The sequence below is a fragment of the Petaurus breviceps genome, unplaced genomic scaffold, assembly GCF_028583685.1.
Source record: "Petaurus breviceps papuanus isolate PSGF00001 unplaced genomic scaffold, PetGlider_PUasm1.0 156, whole genome shotgun sequence".
NCBI classification, from domain to species: domain Eukaryota; kingdom Metazoa; phylum Chordata; class Mammalia; order Diprotodontia; family Petauridae; genus Petaurus; species Petaurus breviceps.
In genome coordinates, this window is record NW_027185720.1 from 8,950,515 (window position 1) to 8,965,635 (window position 15,121).

At 46.8% G+C, this 15,121-nt stretch overlaps 2 protein-coding genes across 2 annotated transcripts in view; both read right to left on the minus strand.

The window, feature by feature from the left end:
* Nucleotides 1-15,121, minus strand: part of RTCB (RNA 2',3'-cyclic phosphate and 5'-OH ligase) — a 300,226-nt gene that overhangs the window by 284,423 nt on the left and 682 nt on the right. The gene's annotated exons all lie outside the window — the stretch shown is intronic.
* The window catches only part of SYN3 (synapsin III), a 406,353-nt gene that overhangs the window by 177,789 nt on the left and 213,443 nt on the right, over nt 1-15,121 (minus strand).

The following is a 15,121-nucleotide window of genomic DNA, read 5'->3' on the forward strand; positions in this document are numbered from 1 at the left end:
GAGAGAGAGAAAAGAAGGAAAGAGAGAGAGGGAGAGAGACAGACAGACAGAGAGAGAGAGACAGAGAAAGAGAGGACAGAAACCTCAAGAAATGAGGGGTACCCCAGGTACTAGATCTGTAAAATGGGCATGTTGATAGGAGCCTCTGTTACAAGAAAGTGAGGAAAGTCAGCAAGCATTTATTGAGTGCCTACTATAAGGAAATGTGCTAAGAGCTAGATTCTGTGTGAACTTTAATCAAATACTAGATGTTTCTTAAGTGCTTACCTGAGCTAGTCTGTGGGAGAAACAAAGACACAGAGGAACCAGCCTCTGTCCTTAAGAAGCTTACATTCTACTGTAGAAGATAATATGTATAACATGTAATTATACTAAAACATATTTTATGGTGAGGAATAATATAATTTTAGTAGGGAAGGTATCAACAGTTGGGGGGATCAGGAAAGGACTCATCTAGGAAGTGGTATGAGTGGAGTGTTGAGGGAAAGTAGGGATTCTAAGGTCAGAAATGACGAGGGAGAGCATATCAGGCATGGGATACATCCTGTGGAAATGCATGGAGGTGGGAGATAAATTATATGTATGAGAAATAGCAAGAAGGCAGTTTGGTTGAACCATAGACTGCAGCTGAGTGGAGAATGAGAGAATGAAGAGGAAAATCTATAGAAATGTAAGCTATTATTAATAATAGTAATAATAATAATTAGTAATAGTAATATTAATTAATAGTAATAATATTACCAATAGTGATAATAGTAATTGTATTTGGGAGGGATGCTTCTCCTATCCTCGTAGATTATTTCCCTTTCCCTTGTCTCCTTTGCCCCAGCAGAATGCCCTGTTCTCTACCCCAAGCCCCAAACAACTAACTTTCTGGAAAATGCAGATGGAAAGTCAGTCCTATGCCCAATTTTAGCTATTTTTCCCAGACATCCTTCTCCCCTATTGCTTAGCAGTGAAGTCACTGCTTTTGTCTCCTGGAAATTGCTGTGTGCTCAATCAGCATGTCTAGGATGCGGGGGCCCCACCCTGAATCCAAACAGATGTTTTGGGAAGGAGGGACTGGGCTGGGGAGAGGGCAGGGGGGCTGCTGGTCAGTAACCAAACCTTCCCATTTTCCACTTGCAGAAGAATTCCATTTCTCTCTTCCTTCAGGGGAATGTAGGATGTGGGGCATGGGCGCTGGCCCGCTTCACCCCCTTAGGTTCATTCCTTGGCCGCAGCAAACTTCTCTCTGCCCTGAGAAATGAAGGGCGAGGATACAGGGAGGTGAGGGGAGCGGAGGTCCTCATCCAGCAGGGGTGCGGAAGTTCAGTGCTGACTCTCAAACTGGACCCAGAAATGACAAGGCTTTGGGATGGGGACCGAGAAGGAGAGAAAGAACAGGGAGAAGAGAGGGAAAGAGAGATAGAAATTCATCCCAGGTAAACTTGTCCATCTAATTTAATCGCTCCTGAATATCTTCATGGGGAGGCAAAAGATCATTGAATGTTGAAGTCAGAGATCATATGGCCCCTCTTCCTCATTTTACAGAGGAGGAAACTGAGGCTAGAGGGAGAATTTAAGTATTTAGATAAAACCTACTATGCACCAGTCACTGTGCTAAGCCCTTTACAAATGTTATCTCAATTGATCTTCATAACAACCCCTGAGTTAAGGTCACTAACTGAGCTCACCAGCTCTAGTTTGGCACAGGTGGGAGGTAGGCTCTATTATTATTCCCATTTCACAGATAAGGAAACTGAGGCAAATGGAGGTTAAGTGACTCGTCTTGGGTCACACAGGTAGCAGAGACAGGATTTGAAACCAGGACTTTGGGCCCCGAGGTTCTTTATATTTCAGCACATTGATTGCCATCCATGTCTGAGTTTCATGTCCTATTCTTTTTCCAATGGCGGCATTTGGGAGACACCGAGCAGCTGGAGGTTTGGAAAGCATTTATCCTGGGCTTCATATCTTGGTTCTTGCAAGCTTGGAGGACCCATCGGTTTCCCGTAGGCATGTGTGTCAAGGGTGGGGTGTTTTGGGAGGATTTGCAGGCGGGTGGAGGGTACTCATTTCCATAGCAGGGGGAATCATTTAGGTGATGAGCTCTCTTTCTCTGGGATCTCTAAAACCAGATGCCAATAGAACAGTATGCTGGTAACGGGAGAGCGTTGGGTTTGTCATCTGGGTGAGGGTTGGGTAGAATGTGGATAGAGGAAAAGGGGAAGGGAAAGGAACTAGGGCCTTTAAATGCTGGATCTCCTTAAATCCTTATTCAGAATCCAAGGCTTGGAAGGGTCCTTAGAGGTCTGATTCCCTGCCTGATTAATGAATTCTGACCAATGAGAGGTTATCCAACCCACACTTGGATACCTCCTTTGACAGGGAACTCATTACTTCACAAGGCATCTCTTCCCGTTGTTGAAAAGCTCTTACTGCTTAGAAAGTTTTTCCTAACAGAGCTGAATTCTGTATCTCTAACTTCCAGCTTTGCCCTGTGGGAATTTACAAAGTGAATCCAACCCCACTTTGCCATGATACTCATTCTAACATTTCCTCAAACACAGAATTGTGGGGGTTCAAAGGATTTTACAAGTCATACCCTTTCGTTTTAGATGTGGCCGCTAAGGCCCAGAGAAAGGAAGAAACTTTCTTAAGGTAAAGTAGGTAGTGAGTGATTTAGCTGAGATTTGAACGTGTTCTCTACCCCAAGAGACCTCAAAGGCCATCTAGTTCAGCTCCCTCATTTTACAGATGAGGAAACTCAATAAATATTGAGATTTGAGCCTAGTTCCTCTGACTCCAAATCCAAAATTCTTTCATGGCTGTCTTGTGGCCCCTTTGTCTTTGCTTCCCTAGGGCTTACCATCCCCTGTTCCTTCAGCCTTTCCTCATCGGGCATGGTTTCAAGGTCCTCACCATCCCTGTGGCCCTGTGCTGGCACACCCTACCTTGTCATTGTCCCATTCTAATACGCGCTTCCCAGAAAGGAAACATCACATTCCAGATGTAGCCTGACTCTCATTTCCCAGTTGGTTTGGTGAGCCATGTGTCTCTGTGAATCACTCAACCTTTCTAAGCTGACTTATGCTCCTCCATCTGTATCCATGGGAATAGTCCTTCAAGTTTTCCATTCATGCCATAAAAGTGGGGTCACCTACCGCCAGGGTCGATAGAACTGGCTGCCTTTGGGACACAAAGATGGTGCTGCCGGAGGGAACTGACTCGCTGAGTTGTTTTTAGGGAAGTGGTGATAGATCTGTTGCTGGTCTAGACCCACCCTGTCCTCTGGCCCACCCTTTGACAGAGGGCACAGATCTGCAGGATTACAGCTGCTAATCAAAGAAACAAAAAAAGGTAATCACCTGGCAGCATGGAGATGGAACCAAAGTCTTCAGCTTCATCATTGTTTGACTCCTTGGGATCTTTTCAATCTTTGTACTTGCATCCCCAGTGCCTGGCACATAGTCGGTGCCTACTTAATGCTTATTAGTTGATGAGTTAATGTCACTAACTGAGCTCACTGGCTGTAATTTGGCATAGATGATAATTTCAGTATCCAGTGACCCTACATCAGATAGTATGAGAACTGGGCACAACCTTACAGCCAGAGTTCTTAACCTGGAGTCAGTTAACTTGTTAAAAAAAAAAAAAAAGCTGTAATCATTCAATTGTGAGCTCCTTGAGGGCAGGGTCTGTCTTTTGTCTAATTTTGTCTCCCTAGCACTTAGCACAGTGCCTGGAACATTTATTGTTTAGTCATGTCCAACTCTTTGTGACCCCATTTGGGGTTTTCTTGGCAAAAACACTGAAGTGGTTTGCTATTTCTTTCTCCAGCTCATTTTACAGATGGGGAAAGTGAGGCAAACGGGGTGAAGTGATTTGCCCAGGGCCACACAGCTAGTAAGCATCTGAGGCAAGATTTGAACTCAGCAAGATGAGCCTGGCACTCTATCCACGATGCCACCTAGCTGCCCCTGCTTGGCACATAGTATATACTTAATAAAGATTCATCAATGAAAGTTTCTATATAATTGGTTTCCTTCGCATTTTATTTCATGAATTTAAAAGCATGATTTTGAAGAGTTCAGGCTAACAGCCTGCCAGAGAGGTTGAGGACACCAGACGTTAGAAGCTCTGCCTTGTGTAGTCTGGCCACATTTTCCAAATGACAGAACTGAGACCTAGGGAGGGGAAATCTGTGTCCGAGGTGTGTGGTTTATAAAGCGTTTTCTAATAAATGTTCTCATTTGACCCTAAACAATCAGACCTATTAGGACCCTTGGACAGATAAAGATGCCAAGCTTCCAAGTGAAGTGACTTCCCCAAGGTCACTCAGGAGTGTGGGACAGAGCTGGGGCACATACCTGGCCCAGGGAAGATTCAAACCAAGACAGTGAGGTCATGAGGACAGAGGTCATGTCTAATTCATCCTCGTAGCTTCCTTCTGACTGACCAGAAAGCGGGGTAAGCAGAGGGCTGAGTCTGATCTCTCCTTCACTTGACTCTCGTTTCAATATTTCTCAGTATCAGGTAATCTAGTCCAATTCCTGTATATTTTGTGATGAGGAAACTGAAACCCACAGTGGAGGGTGGCAAAGATACTAGAGTGGTTTGCCATTTCCTTCTCCAGCTCATTTTACAAATGAGGAAACCGAGGCAAATTAGGTTAAGTGACTTGCCCAGGGCCACCCAGCTAGTAAGTGGCTGAGACTGGATTTGAATTCAGGTCTTCTGGATTCCAAGTTCAACAGTAGACCGCCAAGCTGTCACTATAAAAGGAGCCTTGGGACTAGATGATGTGAAGGGTTCCTTCCAGTTTGAAATGCTATGACCGTAAGAATCCTGAGTGCTAAGGAATCCAGTGATTGAAGGGAGCTCACACCCAGCTGGGAAAGTCAGGGGAAGCTTCAGAGAAGAGGTGGGTTTTGGTTTTTGTCTGTTTTTTAGTGAGTCCTTGAGACTCACTTATGTTCTTAGGTAGGGATTTAAGAACTTGGGCAGATATTCTGGGAAATAGCCTTTATTGAACGTCTGCTAAGAATTTTGTCCCTCCTTGAGGGAAAGCAGACAAAAGATCCAGAAATAACAACACTGTTTTGGTCTTTGATTCATTGCTAGGCAGTGGATAGAGTGCTTAACTTGGAATTAGAAAGACCTGAGTTCAAATTGTATCTTAGCTTACTATGTGGCCCTGAGTAAGTGACTTAATCACTCTTAGCCTCAGTTTCTCTATCTGTAAAATGGGAGTGATAATGTGAGGTGACATGTGAAGTACTTTGCAAAACTCCAAAGCACTATTTATATATACTAGCTATCACCACCATCATCATCATCAATTAGGCTCTCACATCCAGATGCCACAGTGGGTCTGATGCTTTTATGACATGTACTGGGTCACTGAAATTCTGTCTTGGGTAAAATCAGAACAGAACACAACTGAGTCTCCTGTAGGTCTTGTCCAAGATAAGACAAAGTCCAGGACCGACCTCCTCTGGGGTATTTTAAAGAAGAAGAAATTGAGGCCCAGCAGAGTGAAGTCACTTGACCCACATCTCCATGGACAGGAAAGAGGACATTTGTATGCTTAAAGGTAGAAGGTTCAACCCTCCTTATCTTACTGATGAGACCAGAGAGGGCAGGGGACTTCCCTGAGATGGAACAGCAGTTAAGTGATAGCACCAAGATAGGAGTCCAGAATGAAGGGAGTGGTGCAGAAGGAAGAGCCTGGCCTTGGAGACAGGATCTGGGGTGAAATGCTGGCTCTGTTACTACCTGTGTGACCCCAGGTGAGTCAGTGACAGCCTCTGAGTTTCAGTTTCCTCCTCTGGAAAATGAAAGGGGTTGGACCAGATGCCTTCTAAGGTCCTTTCCAAATCTGAGTATATCACCTTATGACCTCCCTGGGCCTCAGTTTCCAGAGTAACTAGGTGGTACCTGAGACTCTGTCTAGGACTGAATCTATGATCCTGTGGTACCTCTGGGCCTCAGTTTATTCATCTGTAAAATAAGGTGGTTGAATTAAATGGTCTTTGAGTTCTCTCCCAGTTCTAGAACTATGGCCCTTTGGTTCAGACTTCAGTGATCTCTGGGATCAAGACAGGCCTGATATGGATGAAAATCTCCATCAACCATTCGAGCCCTGTCCCTCCAACTGAAGCAGGGGAGGTTGTAAGGGGGAGGCAGCTTCAGCTATGGGAAGTGTTAGGGGCTGTATGCTTTCCCTGAAATTGCTAGGAAAATAAACCCTTAGCAATGCCTACTTCATTCTGGCTGGAAGCCCAGCCATTGACATGAGAGCCAAGCTGAGCCCAAGAGGATAATTAATCCTCGTGGACCCTCCGAGTCAGAAAACCACGTGTATGAGGAAAGGTCAGCCCGTCTCCCCACTCCACCCTGAAGCACCCCACCTGCCGTCCCATCAAAGAAGAAGCAGTAACTTTGTTGACTCTAGACATTGCCAGGGTCAGGAGACTGGGGAGAAGGGAGGCCTTTCATAAAAGATGCTGCCCTGGGTGAGTCTGAGCTGAGGCAGGACTTAGAGACCCCGGGCACAGAACTAAAGACGAACAAAGCCCTCCAGAGCACAGGAGAAAGAGTCTGGGATTTAGAGTCTGGAGACCTGGGTATAAACCCTGCCCAGGCGACTCATGGTCTGGGAGACCTGGGCTCAGGGGAAGAGGGCATTGCTTCTCTCTGCACCTCAGTCTCCATATAATAATCTTCCATACACTGCAGTCTCCTCATTTAGAATTGTAGGATTATAGCTTGAGAGCCAGAAGGATACTCTATGTTTGTCTTGAATGCCCAGTGTTTAGCACAGAGACCAGGACCTGGTAGGTGATCAGTAAATGCTTGTTGATGGAGGGGAGATTTGAACCCAGGTCCTCCTGATGCTACCTCCTGCATTCTGTCTAGGGAGCCACGCTGTCTCACATGTGGTCCTGTCCTCACAACAACCCTGGCAGGCTGTCAAAGTATGGTCCGACCCATTTTGTGGAGAAGAATACTGAGACTCAGAGAGAGATTATGTGATTTCTATCAAAGTATTATGGGACCCATTTTGTGGATGAGAAAATTGAGGCTCAGGAAATTTAAGTGATTGGTAGCAGAGCCCTTACTTGAATCCAGGTTTTAGGACTCCTACACCAGCACTCTTTCTACTCTGTCAGTATCCTCAGGATACCAACTCCCAAATCTATGAACTCCTGGGTTCTAGCCTTTCCTCCTGGCCTTTGGGCCATCCCTTGAGTAAATACTTAAAGAGGCCTGTTCACTGAATTTTCATGACCTCACTCAAAGTGAGAACCTGAAAAGGCCTTAGCCTAAAAGGGCCAGGGTCTTCTACTGCATCCCAGGCCATCTCCATTCATCCTGATGAATATCAGGTCACTGGATCCAGATGGTTCTGGAGGAGAAAGTGAGGCTGGTGACCTTGCCCAGTCCTTCCTCACTCAAATCCAAGTCAACTGCAAGTCCTGGCATCGTTTCCCTGATCCCACGGTCCTCTTCAAGAACAAAGGACAAACACGGCAATCTAGTCCTTCCTCCATCACTTAGATGCTGGTGCCTCTGGGCTTCTTCCTCTGATCTCTTATAAATGGTGGAAAGATCTGGAATCGGAATTTGGGCTGGGGGAAGCAAGGCTGTCATTCAGAAATTATGCATGAACGTCAGCCTCGTGATAGTTATGGGGCACATAGAAAGTATGGGTAACAGGGAAGCAGGAGAATGTCCAGCTGCTACAAAGACCCCAAATAATAGCTAACAGCTAATATTTATATAGCTCTTACTTAAGCGCTTTAATTATTACCTCATCTGATCTTCACAACCACCTGGGAAAGTGGGTGCAGATATTACCCATGTTTTACAGTTGGGGAAACTGAGGCAGGCAGAAGTCAAAGTGACTTGCCCAGGGACACCCATCTAGTAAGTGTCTAATGCTGAATTTGAAGTTGGGTCTTCCTGACTCCAGGCCTGGTACTCTAATCCACTGGCAAATATTTAATTTGTATTATTATGATATGCTAGATTACCTTTAGTTTAAATAATTTCTATATTCATTTACCTGTGAATATGTAAAAAATGTCATCTCCTTGAGGGAAGGGACTGACTGACTCTGTCTTGTCTTTGTATATATCCCAGTACTGTGTAGATAGCAAGCATTTAATAAATGACGGTTGATTGATTGAAGACTGTGGGAAATGTTTATAACCATGAATGGAACCGTGGGAACTGTGCCAGTTGTGGACTGGATGTAAGGTCATTCAACAGGAGTTCAGGGCAGTGGAATGTGTCAGATCATAGGATCTATCTGGAAGGGACCTTCGAGGAAGTCATGTCCAACCTGTCCATTTTACAGATGTGAAAAAGGAGGCGCAGAGAAGGGGACTTGCCCAGGGCTGCAGAACTCACACCTGAGATGGGAGCTGAATTCAGGTCTTACTGGCTTACATTTTGTGCCCTATACCCAGCTAAGTTGTTAGGGGGTGGAGGGTCAGTGAAGCTTCCTCTGAGGGCAGGGTATGGACCTTATTTTAGGAGGCACTTCTTATGGGCTTGTCCCCGAGTCCACTCTCCACGGCCCTGAGCAGCTGGATGAGGAAAGACTTGTCAACCCCACTCCTATCAGAGACTAAACAGACCATGGCTGGTCTTCCTTTTCCCCATCGAGGTCCCACAGGGTCAAACTATCTGGGAGCTAATATTAGGGAACAAGATGCTTTTATCCGTCTGAAGTCCGTAGTGTTGGCAGACTGTTCACAAGCAGCAGGGCTCTGTCCTCACTGGCTCTAGCCTGACAGTCCCAGTGGGCTGGCAGCTGGCCCCGGGCCAGCCTGGCCTCCAGAAATTCCCTCTGTCTTAGTCACTCTGCTCTCCCTGGAATTCGCAGCTGGATGAGAGGGAGGAGGGAAACACCCTTGTGTAGGAAGGGGCTGAGGCTGGGACTTTGAACCTTTGGTTTTTTTCCGAGCAAAGGCTCATGCAGAGACTCAGCAAGGCCGAGGTCTCCTTTGTCCCCAGGTCTGCTTTGGGGATAAATGGGAATGGGGAAGGAAGGAAGGGGTGGGAGAGGAGGCCGCTAGTCAGCGGGAAAGGCAAAAGAGACTTTTCCCTGGTGTTGGCCGTGGTAGAGTTGGACATCCTCTCATGTTCTCTCTGTCCTTAGGGTTATAGGTTTAGAGCTGAAAGGGACCCAAGCGACCCTCTGGTCAAAGTCTCTCATTTTACGTTTTAGGGAACTGAGGCACAGGGCTTTAGGGTCAGAAGCAACTGTGGAGTCCCATGATATCCAATTCAGATAGAAATGGGGGCCACTGATCCATATATAAGGATCTCTTGGGGGCTGCAAATTGACTTCATTTTTAAATATTATGTATATTTTAATTTATTTTGTTAGTTTCTAATGACATTTTAATCTGGTCTGGCCACACTCGGTAGGGCTGTGGGTCACATGTAGGCTGCATGTTTGACACTTCTCGTCCAAATCATTAATTTAACAGCAAAGGAAACTGAGGCCCAGAGAGGTTGGAAGAGGGGGAAAAGCATAGTCTCTGACCTCATGAAGCTCATATTTTATTGACTATGTTATTGCTTTTATCCTCCTCATTTTATAGATGAGAACACTGAGGCTCAGTATAGTTGGTCAGTTCAGAAGTTGGGTGCCAGGCTGAGCTAAGCCCGGGGGGAGCAAAGAGTGAAAAACTCAGTCCCTCCCTGGGGAGCTCCCATTCTAAGAAGAGACAAATGTAAATAACAGTGTAGACTGGGGGGACCTGGAGAAAGGGTAGCTGCGGGCCCACCTTAGAGGTGGATCCATAGGACCTTGGAAACTGATTGACTAGGAGAGAGAAGAGTTCAGAATTATCTCAGTGTGGGAGACTGTGAATGTGGGCGCCAAATGCATGAGGGGGCGTAGGGTTGGGGGAAAGACAGCAAGTCCAGTGTGAGACGCATTGAACGTGAGGAGACTGTGGGACATTGTTGGGGTGGTGGTGTCTGGAGGCACTAGGTGACATGGGGGCTGATCGCAGACCAAAATAAAATGGTGACAGAGTCCTAGGCTTCTGTCATAGATGCTGATCTCGTCAGCCCTGCAGATTCTGACACATCCATGCCTGACCACATGTGAATCTTGTTCACGACTTTGGCACGAGGGTCCACCCAAGGAGCTCAGAGTTTTCCTCTAGACGCCTTGACATTGCATGGACACCAGTCCATTGGTCTTCCCTTGTTCTCATGGCATGGATGGGCCAGCTCTTTTCTGGCCATACGCTTTTTTCTGGAGACTCATGATTATGGGATCATACCTTTGGGGCTAGCTGGAAGGGACCTCAGAGACCATCATCACCCATCATTTCATAGCAAAGAATACAGAGGAATTAAATGACTTGTCCCAGGTACACCGCTAGTAAGCGGCAGTCAGTCAATAAGGCAACATGCGTTAATTGAGTGCCTACTGTGTGCCGAGCACTGGGGATAAAAAAAAAATGCAAAAAGAAAGAAGAGAGCCCTTGCCTTCAGGAAGCTTACATCCTTACAGGGGAAGGCTTTGAAAAGGGACATCCTGAAGCAAAGCCAGGAGGGAACCCTGGTCAACCTGGGGTCTTAAAATGGAGGCCCAGGGAAAACTCACCAGTGAGAAAAAGAGGCAGGTGGAGAAGGGATCTATCAGGGTGAGACAGCGGAAAATCTGGAAAGTCAGAAGAAATGTCAGGATTTGAACCCAGGTTTTTTGAATCCAGTGATGATGGAAAGGACCATGTATTATCGATACTTTACATCTCCCATAGAACCTAGCACAGTGAGATTAATTGAATACAGTATAAGCTTAATAACTGATGACTCAGTAGGTTTGAACTCCCAAATAAACCCATAAAAAAAAGTCCTGAAAGGAGAAGATGGCCCGATACAGTAGCAGGTCCGTGTCAGGCTGCCCAGTGGGGTTAGGCTGCCCTTCTAGCAGTTGGGTGGTGGCCTCGCCCTGGGTGGGGTTTTGTCTCCCTTCCCCCCCTTGCCTCCCCGGGAAGTCGGTCACCTGGACTTCCACGAGGCCACCAGATAGGAGGAACCTTTGCATATCTTTTTGGTGACGATACATGTTTTGGTTCTTTGGAGCCACTAGCAAAATTCCTTTCAAACAAAGTTTCCTTCCTTCATTTATTTATTTACTTTAAGCCAAATGATTCAGCAAAATCACCTCAAAATCCTCACAAATGGGAGGCTGGAGACAGGAAGGGCCAATCCCTCAAAAAAAAGGACCTCTGTGGGTTTTTCTTCTGGGGAACTTGACTTAAAATAACCACAATATGTGAGGGCCAGAGCAGAACACACGTGCTATGGTGGGGAGAAGAAAAGAGAATGCAAAGAAGGATGGAAAAATTCTGAAAGGGCTCTGACATCTCACTCCCCGCAATGAATTTTTTTTTAAACTAGAACAGATTATCACCTGCTCTTCAACTCATTGTCTTGAGAACTGTCTAGGGTTCCAGAGGGTGGCTTGCTTGAGGTCTCACAGCCAGTATGTCAGAAGTGAGACTTGTTTCTGGGGCTTCCTGCCTCTGACGTCAGCTTTCTATTCATTACACCACTGTCAGCCTCTAAATTTCAGCGCCCTTGGACAGAAGCCCATATGACCTACCTTAGTTTTGTGATTCTTTCACAGGCTCATTGGCAGGAAAGTAAAGAGTTGTAACAAATAGCTTTTGCATCTGGAGTGAATAGTATAAAACTCACCTTCATATCAAAATAAATTTGAAAAATTAAAATTTATTGAATTGAAATAATAAATGTATTTGAAAAATAAATTTATTTATATTTGTTTTGGGTCTTGCTCAAGCTGGAAGTACTACAGCCTTTCACAGGCCCAATCCCACTGCTGATCACTACGAGAGTTTCACTCTTTGCTGCTTCCAACCTCGGCTAGTCTTCCCCTCCTTAAGCAGGCCAGCGGTTCCCCTCCTCCATCTCTGGGACTGGCCAGATTGATGTCAGACTTGGATATCCCATTGGCCAGGCCTCGCTGCAGCTCAGAGACTCTAGAACTCAGCTCAATTGATTCACCAGCCTCAGTCTCCCCAGTAAAAGGGATTACAGGGGTATGCCATCACACCCAGATGAAAATGCATTTTAAAAATTGATCTGGGCATCTGGGAGACAGATCCCGGGCCATTAGGAGGCTGCAGTTGGGAAGGCCTCAGAGGAAGAGGGAAGAAGGGTAGCCTATGTCCCAGCTTTGGGGGCTTGGGGGAGGATCTGGCAGCTTCCTAATTTTAGTGATAATGCTGATTAAATAGGTGCTAAGCTCATTTTCCCCTTCTCTATTGGAGTCTTCTAAATTTGGCCGTCCTGAGATACAGCCCTGATTGTCCAGACTTAGTGAACGCTCAGAAAAAGCCCTTTATATACCTTAAAAAGCCTAAGAAAATGAGAATCAGTCCTTCTTTCTGTTCCACGTGACCAGGGAGCCAGATACCTGTCTTCCTGACTCCAGAGCTCACTGACTTGACCCAGAGACATAGTGGGCTTCTGGTGATGCCTCTAATGAGAAGCTACATTTCCCTCTAGACCCGGCAGGTTGTAAGTTCTCAGGTTTTAAAGGTAGCCACTCCCTTCCCCTTCATCCTTAAAAAACAAAAACAAAACCCCAAACCCTCTGAACCAATAAACTGCACACTCACAGCCTACTTTTGAAAGGAAGGGAATCGTCTCTGAGGACATGTGCACAGAGCTCTGTTGTGGCTGGATGCTGGTGAGCGAACCAAGGAAGATAGGAACTCAATCTCCTTTTTTGGGATGCAGGAAGGCCCCCCCCTGCCCCTGTCGGAGAGGCTCCCCCTTCCCTTGCCCCCTCCCCTCATTTCCTGCTGGCAGATGGAAAGGCCCATGGAACCATGTGGCTTTTTGATTTGTCTGGAAGCTTGCACACGACTGGTTCACGTGTTACACAAAGAATATGTGTGTGAGACATACACAGATATACACTGGAGAAAGAAAGCGTGTAAGGGGAGAAAGGAAAAAGCAGGGGTGAGGGTCACGGAGAGCTGGTCCAGGACCAGAATCTACAATGAGCTCTGGGAACAGGAACACTTGGGTCTGTGTGGAGCAGCTTTTAGGAACATCCATCACTCAGCTCCTGCTTTGGTCTCCCCACTTCACTGGGATTATGGCCGGATCCCCGAGGCTGGGCAGCAGGAATCTTCCTCCCCACCCCCTGCCCACCCACGGCATCATCTTCTCCTCTGTTAACCACATGCCAATGTGACCCAGGATCTTCACTTGAGGGACAAAGTTCTAATTGGAAACAGGAAAGAGAAGGCCAGACCTCAGGCTCTGAGGGGAAGGAGAAAATGACACCCTGCCCAGGCGAGGAGATGATGAGGGACCAGGGGGCCTGGGGGTGTCACATGGGGAGAGGGGGATGGAGCACGTGGGAACCGGGACACGTGAGGCCTCGGAGATAGCTCGAGATGGATGAGGAGGGAAGACGGAGAAAAGAGAGGTGGGCTGGACCAAGGCGAGCCCCCACCATCAAAGTCCCAGTGTTCTCCCTCCCCCTTCTTTCTTTCTTTTTCTTATTCTTTCTTTCCCCAATTCAGGACCTGGAGAGCTGGAAGGGCCATGTGATAGGAACACGTGTAGGGAGTGGAAGTTACAAGAAAGCTTGCTGTGAATGAGGGGCAGGGAGCCAAGGCCTGATGGAAGCTGCCCACAGGGAGCTATCCCTTACAATCAGGACTGGAAAAGCAGACCCCTGCTTTTCTAGAAGGCCTTGGAACCTCCTCCCAGAGCCCCACGCCTCCTCCTTTTCCCTCTTTTCCAGATGGTGGGTCTTGGTTTTTAGGAATTTTGCTGAGACAAGGGGGAGGCCCTGCCCCTGTGGAGTTGGGGATTCAGTCACGGGCATCACTAGGGGCCGTTAGCTTTGTGCCAGCCTTAGGGAACAGAGGAAGGGTGAACAGACAGAGCGGCAGAGGACCTGTGATACCCATGAACTATGTGACCGCTCTGATCCTCATTTTCCTTATCTCTAAAATGGGCACAGGAGGTAGCCTGGGGATAGAAGGTTAGTCTTAAAGTCACAGCTCTCCAGGACCAAGTCTTGTGTCTCTGACACATGTCATCCTTAGGACCACAGCTTAGTGGTCTGCACCAACTTCCTGAGGCTTAAAATCAGAGATGAGCTGCTGATATGAACCAAGGAGGGAGTTTCCCCATGCTGATGAAATCACCTGCACTGCCCAGAGATGGGAATGATAATCTTTGCACTGATTCCCTCGTGTGTATTGCTGTGGGGAAAGCATTCTGCAGTCCTTAAATCTGCTAAACATGTGAGATATTAATATTGAATAGACCCAGCAGACAGCAAGATGGTGAAGCAGGCATGGTTTGTCTTGGTCCCCCCTCTATTTCCTATTTTGAAGATCCCTTGCACCTATCCCCCACTCCCTTACAGAGAACTAGCATTTGCTTTTATCTTGGAATCGAGCAAAACAAGCAAATCCTGACTCTGCCCCATAACTATGGTCAAGCCTCCACACCTTTGCCCAGGCTGTTCCCCTAGCCTTGTTCTGGCTCTTCCCCCCTGATTCCTAGAATCAGCCTCGTACCCCAGACCTTTTATGATCATACTGGTCTCCAAAGACCACCTGCCTTGTGAGTCTCTGCTTCAATTCAGTTCTCTTGTAGTGAGAGTTTCTTGAATATCTTTTACCAATAGGATCTGGTCATTGAACATCAACCTCTTATCAACAACATTAAGAATATGAGGGATAGCAAGGTGGTACAGTGGATAGAGCACCAGCCTTGGAGACAGGAGGATCTGAGTTCAAATCTGTCCTCAGATACTTTCTAGCTGTGTGACCCTGGGCAAGTCACTTAACACCCTCCCCTGCCAAAAAAAAGAAAAGAAAAAATCAGCAGAAATAATCCAGGAAAGGGCATGGCCTGGGCTTGGGCTGGGGTGTATTACCAGGTCACTGGTGAGGAGAGAGGCCGTGGGCTTCCTTATTTGGCCCAATCCTTCTCCTGTCTTCCTTGGGACCTTTTAAAAATCTTTCCAGTTGGGATGTAAGGGGAATCTTACTGTCTGACTGCTTCTCTAAAGCTTACAGCCTTAGCGGCCTGGGGAGCCAAG